The sequence below is a fragment of the Coregonus lavaretus genome (genome assembly GCF_964263955.1).
Source record: "Coregonus lavaretus genome assembly, contig: HAP1_SCAFFOLD_260, whole genome shotgun sequence".
NCBI classification, from domain to species: Eukaryota; Metazoa; Chordata; class Actinopteri; order Salmoniformes; family Salmonidae; genus Coregonus; species Coregonus lavaretus.
Window position 1 is genome coordinate 641,235 of NW_028159512.1, and position 9,439 is coordinate 650,673.

Here is a 9,439-nt window from a genome sequence, read left to right on the forward strand (position 1 = left end):
AGACGGACAGACAGGCAGACAGGCAGACAGACGGACAGGCAGACGGACAGACGGACAGACACAAACACACACATTCATTTTCTGATTATGAAATGTTCTCATGACAGATGCTGAGTGTGAGGTTCCAGAGGTTCCATCCACTTCCCCACCCAAGGAGGACCTGACAACCACACCGGCCCCTGCTCCCCAGGAGTCCCAGTCCCGTAAACGCCCACTCATAGTCAGGGTGTTACACGCTCTCTCCAGAGCCATCTCCAAACCATTCACAGGAGCTTCTGGGAAGAATAATTAGCCAAATGCCTGATTTTATTAATATGATATTTTAATCAGAGCCTTTATTTAATAAAACATTACTGCATTGATTTCTGTCTATAGTAGTCTTCATGTATGTGCAAGATAACGGTAAAGTACTTCAAACCACATAGTCAAAAGTATTCATAGTGAAGTACCGTTTATGATTATTGATTGTGGAAATACACATAATACAGAAAAGTTGTTGTCACATATAAAGACAGACATAAAGGAGAACTCCGTAGACCAGTCACATTCTCAAGCCATAACTAAATCCATGAATGGATCTCCTATAAGATGACAGGAGAACATTTGTAACACTTTCTATGAAGCCTATATCTATAATGCATACACTCAAGTCATTTACATTTTACATTTTAGTCATTTAGCAGAAGCTCTTATCCAGAGCGACTTACAGTTAGTGTGTGCATACATTTTTTTTTTCATACTGTCATACACTCATAATGACTTAACTGAGTTAAGTGTTAAGTAAAGTGCAGTTATAAACACATAATGAGGGCTTATTATGTATTTCTTGCAATAAAAAAAGAAAAATGCTACTAGTTTATTAAATATTCATGACTGCTATTGCACGGCTCATGTCCACACTTCTGTACAATAGGGGGCAGTAATGCACCATAACGTTGGATGCCAACTGCCTATAAACCCCACTGAAGAAGAAAAAGCTACTCATGTAATGCATGCTGGAAAGCAGACAAAACTAATGATTTGCAAGAGATCTAAACACGATTTATAAGCTACTGAACAACAAGTCCAAGAAATCATTGCTAACCGCGTTTGCACTTTGAACAGATTTCTCGACAATAATAATGGAAGATGTGACTGGGGCTCAGCTCATTGCAGAGGCACTAAAAGCTCAGGTGAAGTGTGTGCAATATATATAAAACAGTGTTATACTGTGTAACCGTGTTGCTAATAATATATTAGTCGCTGATCATGTCCTTGGCAGTGAGAATGTAACACTATGAGTTGTGAAAGTGTGCCATAGGTCATTGCACTGGTATAGCTAACTATTAATATTGTTGTAGAAAAACATTTAGATGTTTATGTGGAATAGTATATGTTAACACCCTTGTTGATGCATGCCAATGTGTGTGTCAATGCAAAGAAAATCTAAACTACATTGTAACAATTCATATACAATTCAGTATGAAAATGTATGCACTCACTAACTGTAAATCGCTCTGGATAAGAGCGTCTGCTAAATGACTAAAAATGTTTAAAAAAAGGTAAATATACTGTATCTACATGTAACTCTCTACAGAATGTAGAATATATGTTTGGAATAGTTGGTGTTCCAGTCATTGAAGTAGCTAAGGCAGCTCAAGCCTCAGGAATCAAGTATGTGGGAATGCGCAATGAACAAGCCATAAGCCACCTTTTTATTACTAAACCAGCTCTCCCCAAATCATGTGATATTAACTACCCGTACATAGACTACAGGAGCGTGTAGTGTGTGAGGGTCAGTTTCATAGCTTTTTTGCATTGCTAATTATGTCTGCCTGTCTGTCTGACCCTTTGTGTGTCTGTCTGCCTGTCTTCCTGTCTGTCCCTCTGTCTGTCTGTTCCTCTCCAGTCCAGGTGCGTGTCTGGTTGTGTCTGGACCGGGACTCATCCATGCACTTGGTGGAATGGCCAACGCTAACATGAACTGCTGGTATGCTAGAACTCCACAAACAGAAGACCCTACTACTCATGTTCAGTGGTCCTTTCAAAAGAAGGGATGCTATCCGCACACTGCAAAAAATGATCTGAGGACTCCAAACTATCTCAGATTGTCAGTTGATGTCATTGTGTGATACCTCTCTCTCTGTAGGCCTGTGATTGTTATTGGAGGCTCCTCCGATCAAAACCAAGAGACCACTGGGGCGTTTCAAGAGTTTCCACAGGTACCGATTGAACCATGATATTTATGACTTTTGAACATTAGGGGGTTGTTTCCCAGGACACAGATTAAGCCTAGTCATGGCCTAAAAAGCAAACTCAATAGAGAATCTCTGTCTGGGAAACTGGCCCTAGCAGTTTAATTGCTGAAAGAGGAAATAATTTGTTATTTGTGGTCCTCTTTCTCTGTCAGGTGGAGGCATGCAGATTGTACAGTAAGTTCTCTGCTAGGTCTAGCAGTCTGGATATGATCTCCTCAGTGGTAGAGAAGGTATACAGTCTACTCTGACTCCCTCTGTGTAGTCCTCTTCATATCATTTGGTATCACCTGCAATTGTCTTTTTTCTGACCTCTAATTTTCCAGCTTAGCAAGGTACCTTAACTGCTTCATAAGAGCACAGCACAGCCTTAATTGATCTGAATTTAAGGGTGTTTGGTATGTCTAAGGCAGCACGCACTAGCATGTATGGACGTCCAGGTGCTGTATACGTAGACATATCTGGGGACATGGTCAATGCTAAATTGGACAGGAGCAGAGCCAGGTTAGTGGCCATCACTGTCTTTCATCCATTTAAAATGTATACTAATGTGTTACTGTTGAATATGTATACCTCTGAATTCACATCACCGTAGTCATTTTTATTTTATCTTGTTATACCTTTTAACGTCTGAAGTGAACCAGAAATTAAATTACTTAGAAAATATAGCACTATATCAAAATATTCTCATCAGAGAATAGCAATAAGCCTCGATAGACCTTCATGGTTTATTTACATATGCAATAAAGTTGCTAGGTAACATGTTTAATGTTTGACCTATTATTTATTATTTCCTTTGTCAGAGAGGTGCCCTGTAGTCCACCTCCTCCTGTGAGTATGGCTGACCATATGGTGATCACAGAAGCACTGGCGGTCCTGAAAGGAGCCAAACGGACTTTACTCATCATTGGCAAAGGTAGGCATTGCTTTTTTAATAGCCAGATAATCTGGGGGAAACAGAACTAAAATCTTGCATAATTGCGTCAGATACTTGGATAAGGTCTGGGGAGATGTTAAGAGAAAGATACTAACGCCACTTGCGAACTCTCCACCCCCCTAAACGGAAACTCTCTGCAAGTTTCCGGCAAGTTTATGGGCCAAATGTCCCCTCCCGTTCTGAAATTGAAAAGATGCGAGCACCTGCGAAATCGGGATTTGTCCAAATGATTAGTGGTGAAAAATCAGCGTACCGGAACAAAGTTGTCACATCCCATTCTGTTGACAGACGCTACTTCCAGTTATGTTACGTGCGTCTGTCCAAGAGAGATCAATAGCCAGCTGAGACGCACTGTAACACATATAGCACTGTACCACGGTTCAGTTGAAAACTGGGCCACGTTCAGTCGACAAATGTTGTTGACATGATTTCTCATTCTACCTGTCTGAGAGGCACGTTCGTTCTACATGCTATATTTCTATCTGAACGTTGCACAACGTTTTGCTCAGCTGAATGCATCCCAGTTGTGAAGACCAGTCTGTTGAAATCCGTGTGGCAGTGCCCTCTGTCTGTGTCCCTCTGCAGGTGCAGCCCATTGAAGAGCAGAGGGGGCTCTGAAGGAGCTGGTGGAGGGGTGTGACCTGCCCTTCCTGCCCACCCCCATGGGTAAAGGGGTGCTGCCTGACGATCACCCCAACTGTGTTGCTGCTGCCCGCTCCAGGTCAGCCTCTCCTTCTCTCAGCTGGCATCATATTCATGTACAGACCATTGACTGTATAAGTAGGACCAAGAATTTCCCTGACCATTTGAACGGACCACGAAACTCCTGAAATCCCTATCTATAACTAGTCTCTCCTGGCCAGGTCATGTCAATGTAAACTGGTGTCAATCAAACAACTACACTACTCCTATAACTAGCCTCTTTTCATTACATTTTGTTTTGTCCCTGCTCTCCTCCTCCTCTCTTCCTATCCTCCTCCTCCTCTCTTCCTATCCTCCTCCTCCTCTCTTCCTCCTCCTCCTCCTCTTCCTATCCTCCTGGTTCTATGGTCTTGGTGGGGACTGCAGAGCTCTGCTCCAGTCTGATGTTGTGGTCCTACTTGGTGCCAGACTCAACTGGATCCTGCACTTTGGCCTTCCCCCCAGGTTTGACACCCAAGTAAAGGTCATCCAGCTAGGTCAAAGGTCACCAGTAGGGTTTCTTTTTTTTCCTTCTTTTTTTCGGATTCCAGATTTTCTGCTTATTCCGTTCTGATTTCTGGAATCTTCCAACAGGGATTTCTGGGAATTTGGGGAAAGTAACTGTAATTTTGCAACCCTAGTCACAGGTCATTTCATAGTGAACTACATTTCATTGTAACCAGGTATAAAGGTATTTGACTCAGTCTATTGGATTTAGTCTATCAATTATATAGCTTCTCTATAAGTCTTTGTGGTCTCTCCAAATAATGTCATGGCTGTCTTAGTGCTGTACAGTACATCTATATTTAAGCAATAAGGCCCGAGGGGGTGTGGTATATGGCCAATATACCACGTCTAGGGGCTGTTCTTAAGCACGATGCAACGCAGAGTGCCTTGACGATACAGCCCTTAGCCGTGGTATATTGGCCCTATACCACAAACCCCAGAGGTGCCTTATTGCTATTATAAACTGGTTACCAACGTAATTTGAACAGTCAAAATAAATTTCAAATCAAATCAAATCAAATTTTATTGGCCACATGCGCCGTAATACAACAGGTGCAGACATTACAGTGAAATGCTTACTTACAGCCCTTAACCAACAGTGCATTTATTTTAAACAAAAAAGTAAAAATAAAACAACAACAAAAAAAGTGTTGCGAAAAAAAGAGCAGAAGTAAAATAAAATAACAGTAGGGAGGCTATATATACAGGGGGGTACCGGTGCAGAGTCAATGTGCGGGGGCACCGGCTAGTTGAGGTAGTTGAAGTAATATGTACATGTGGGTAGAGTTAAAGTGACTATGCATAAATAATTAACAGAGTAGCAGCAGCGTAAAAGGATGGGGTGGGGGGGCAGTGCAAATAGTCCGGGTAGCCATGATTAGCTGTTCAGGAGTCTTAAGGCTTGGGGGTAGAAGCTGTTGAGAAGTCTTTTGGACCTAGACTTGGCACTCCGGTACCGCTTGCAGTCTATGACTAGGGTGGCTGGAGTCTTTGACAATTTTGAGGGCCTTCCTCTGACACCGCCTGGTATAGAGGTCCTGGATGGCAGGAAACTTGGCCCCAGTGATGTACTGGGCCGTACACACTACCCTCTTTAGTGCCTTGCGGTCGGAGGCCAAGCAGTTGCCATACCAGGCGGTGATGCAACCAGTCAGGATGCTCTCGATGGTGCAGCTGTATAATTTTTTGAGGATCTGAGGACCCATGCCAAATCTTTTCAATCTCCTGAGGGGGAATAGGCTTTGTCGTGCCCTCTTCACGACTGTCTTGGTGTGTTTGGACCATGATAGTTCGTTGGTGATGTGGACACCAAGGAACTTGAAGCTCTCAACCTGTTCCACTACAGCCCCGTCGATGAGAATGGGGGCGTGCTCAGTCCTCTTTTTTTTCCTGTAGTCCACAATCATCTCCTTTGTCTTGGTCACGTTGAGGGAGAGGTTGTTATCCTGGCACAACACGGCCAGGTCTCTGACCTCCTCCCTCAACGTGACCCATGTTATACGGTCAGATATACCACAGCTTTCAGCCAATCAGCATTCAGGGCTCGAGTCACCCGGTTTATAAAAGGGAACGTGTGTGTGTCAGCCTTAGCATTATGTGGTGGTGCCTGGTTATTTCTGTTGTGTTTAGCTTGAGGTTTGGCCACTCCTCCAGCTGCTGTTACATGTGTCACGCACGGCGCTCTTCCTGTCGTGTCGTTGCTGGTATGTTGTAGTAACGTTCCACATACGTTATTTATGTCAAGGTCAATGTCAAGGTTGATCTGTGTGCTGAGGAGATGGGGAACAACGTGCAACCTGCTGCTGCTCTCCTGGGGGACATCAATACTATTGTCAAGCAGGTAACACAACACAGTCCTGGGGGACTGGAGATCCTGGTTTGAATCCAGGCTCTGTCGTAGCCGGCCGCGACCGGGAGACCCATGGGGCGGCGCACAATTGGACCAGCGTCGCCTAGGGTAGTGGAGGGAATGGCCGGCTCAGTTCGTAGAGCATGGTGTTTGCAACGCCAGGGTTGTGGGTTCGATTCCCACGGGGGGTATGAAAAAAAAAAAGTTACGTATGCACTAACTGTAAGTCGCTCTGGATAAGAGCGTCTGCTAAATGACTTAAACATGTTAAATGTAGAGGGCCCCGTAAACAGTTCCACAAACGTCAGCATGAGTGCGCTGACTGTGGAAGCACTAATCACTGGACCAAAGCTCACTGTCAGATGCACCAGCTGTGCGTCAAGTGCTTTTCTCCGGGCCACATGAGCTTTGACTGTAGTGAGGCTGGGCAGCGACAGAACCCTGGATGTGGACAGACTGGCAGGTCTCAGGAAAACTAGAAAGCCTCCGTTCTGAGGAGGGCAATGTGGGGCATTCTTATTTTTCCTCCACTGATGATGATATCCAATCTGTTTATTCTTACTTTTGTGAGTCAGTACCCAAGAACAACACAGTCATTTTTCAGAACACAATGAGAATTAATCAGAAAGACAGTTTGTTTTACACCACTGTGCTAGTACAGGATAAAGTTGAGCTGAAGGGGATGTTAGATAGTGGGTCCATGGCTACTACTCTGCGCGCAGATATTGTACCTCGGTTGAGGGAGGCAGGAGTGGTAGAGGGGAACTTTCTAGCTCCTTCAGACATTATCCTGGTGGATTGTGGTGGGAACAAACTAGCCCAGTGGGCATGTGTGACTTAAAAATGCAACTTTATGGCTTCTGTTATGTAGTCCCAGTGCTTATTGTTGATGGGCAGGTTGATGAACTCATTGTGGGAACTAATGTGTTGAAGTCTCTGATTAGACAGTGAGTTTCTATGTGCTCACGCAGGTGCCCGAGAGCTGTGGCTGCACCAAGGGCTAAGCTATTGTGTGTTGTCTCTTCGTGTACAGGTATGTCATTTATTTTGTCAGAATTATGTTGTATATCATTTTACTTGTATTGTATAGTGTGTTGTTAGGCACGGAATGTGTGCATGCAGCACCTGTTCTCTTTTGCCTGACCTTCAACTAGCAAGGTGCCCGAGAGCTGTGGCTGCACCAAGAGCTAACATATTGTGTGTTGTCTCTTCGTGTGCAGGTCGAATAAAAATTATCCAACCATCAGAATTCCAGTTGTGGCAGTGTCCTAATTACGTGACCTGCCGACTGGTCAGCTCAAGCCGACCGCCGGAGCTGTGCATGTGGATGAGGTGCACGACCTGCGCATGTGAATTTGTTGATGGCTTACTGTAAGTGAATATATACTGTAAACAGTGAAAGTGAATGTAGCATATTCATTAGATACAGGTATTCGTGCTTATTTGTATGTTTTGGATGAATTTGTTTATTGCATTAATTTTTGGGGGTATTTAAATGCACTAAATTACATTGTATTTTAGTGCTCTGTTGAGCCATGGAAGATTCTCAAATCCATAAGACGTGTTATGCTGGGGATTTTAGTGTGGGTAGAGGGAGGGGTGTCCTTCCATTTACACCAATTGTACAGTCAGCTCCTGGGAGTAGAGCGTTTGCTAGTCCTGAGTTTGCAAGCACTGGGAGGGGTAGGCTGTTTGTTCCACCTGACCAGGGTATCCCACCTCTGTCTTTTGAAGTACCATCATCCACAGTACTCGGTGATAATGGGATGCCTCCGAGTCAGCTTAGTGACCTTATTAAGCAGATTGGTTCAGAGATAGGAGAATCTATCAGAGCGAGTTTACTGCAGCCTGGGGTTTCAAGTCTTTCTCCTGCCCGTCCCCCTCACCAACCCCAGCAGTTTCCCCTGCCTGAGCAGTGTGGGTCAACCTTTATTGATGCGTCCAAGCTGAATCTGGTTGTGAAGTCAGATGTTAGTGCTCCACCTCTTTTTAGGGGTGATGGCTCAGATAAGTACTCTGTCCTGGAGTGGGAGGAGTTAATGGAAGTCTACCTAGAGAAGAGGGGTTACACTGGGTCTGGGAATGTTGGGGAGGTGATGTCTAGGCTCATGGGGAGGGCACGGGATGTGACCAAAGTCTGGAAGCGTAACAACCTTGTTGTCACAGATGTTAAGGCGGTGTTCAGTGTTTTCAAGCAACACTTTGGGGATACTGTCTGCTCAGGTATGCCATTAGCTGATTTCTATTCAATCAAACCATAAGCTAATGAGGGTCCAATAGATTTCTGGATTAGGCTTAACAAAGCTGCAGAGGCAGCCGAACAGTACCTTGTGAGTGAGGGCAGGACCTTACCCAATCAGTGCTCAGAGTTGGCAGTCATGTTTGTACGCAACTGTCCTGATAAAGAGTTGGCCCAAGTGTTCAAGAGCAAACCCATTCGTGACTGGACAGCCAGTGAGGTACAGGATCGGTTGGATGACCTGTTAAGGGAACGTAAAGCATGTAGAACACAACTTTCACAGCAGGTTGCTGCTGTTTTTGACTGCCCTCAGGAGGGAGTGGGTCCTGTGAAAAGACCTAATGTGTCATCTTTTTCTCAATGTGGCCGTGAACCAGACCTGGCACCATCTGTATCTGAGGGTGGGACATTAAAGAAAGTTTTGACTTTGTTAGAGAAGGCTCTGGTCAGCAATACTCAGTCTGTGAGTGGCGCAGTGGTCTAAGGCACTACATCGCAGTGCTAGCTGTGCCACTAGAGATCCTGGTTCGAATCCAGGCTCTGTCGTAGCCGGCCGCGACCGGGAGACCCATGGGGCGGCGCACAATTGGACCAGCGTCGTGGAGGGAATGGCCGGCTCAGTTCGTAGAGCATGGTGTTTGCAACGCCAGGGTTGTGGGTTTGATTCCCACGGGGGGTATGAAAAAATTTAATAACGTATGCACTAACTGTAAGTCGCTCTGGATAAGAGCGTCTGCTAAATGAGGGCAATGTGGGGCATTCTTATTTTTCCTCCACTGATGATGATATCCAATCTGTTTATTCTTACTTTTGTGAGTCAGTACCCAAGAACAACACAGTCATTTTTCAGAACACAATCAGAATGACAGTTTGTTTTACACCACTGTGCTAGTACAGGATAAAGTTGAGCTGAAGGGGATGTTAGATAGTGGGTCCATGGCTACTACTCTGCGCGCAGATATTGTTCCTCGGTTGAGGGAGGCAGGAGTGGT

At 44.8% G+C, this 9,439-nt stretch overlaps 1 pseudogene across 1 annotated transcript in view; it reads left to right on the forward strand.

Annotated features, from left to right (window-relative positions):
• LOC311122779 overlaps positions 1 to 6,199 on the forward strand; it is a 148,013-nt pseudogene extending 141,814 nt beyond the window's left edge. Inside the window, exons 18-25 of the transcript in view lie at positions 1,894 to 1,969; positions 2,129 to 2,201; positions 2,390 to 2,467; positions 2,644 to 2,738; positions 3,038 to 3,150; positions 3,757 to 3,892; positions 4,240 to 4,345; positions 6,116 to 6,199. The product of the transcript in view is annotated as an uncharacterized misc_RNA (transcript). The remainder of the gene's footprint in view (positions 1 to 1,893; positions 1,970 to 2,128; positions 2,202 to 2,389; positions 2,468 to 2,643; positions 2,739 to 3,037; positions 3,151 to 3,756; positions 3,893 to 4,239; positions 4,346 to 6,115) is intronic.
• The last annotated feature ends 3,240 nt before the right edge of the window (positions 6,200 to 9,439 follow it).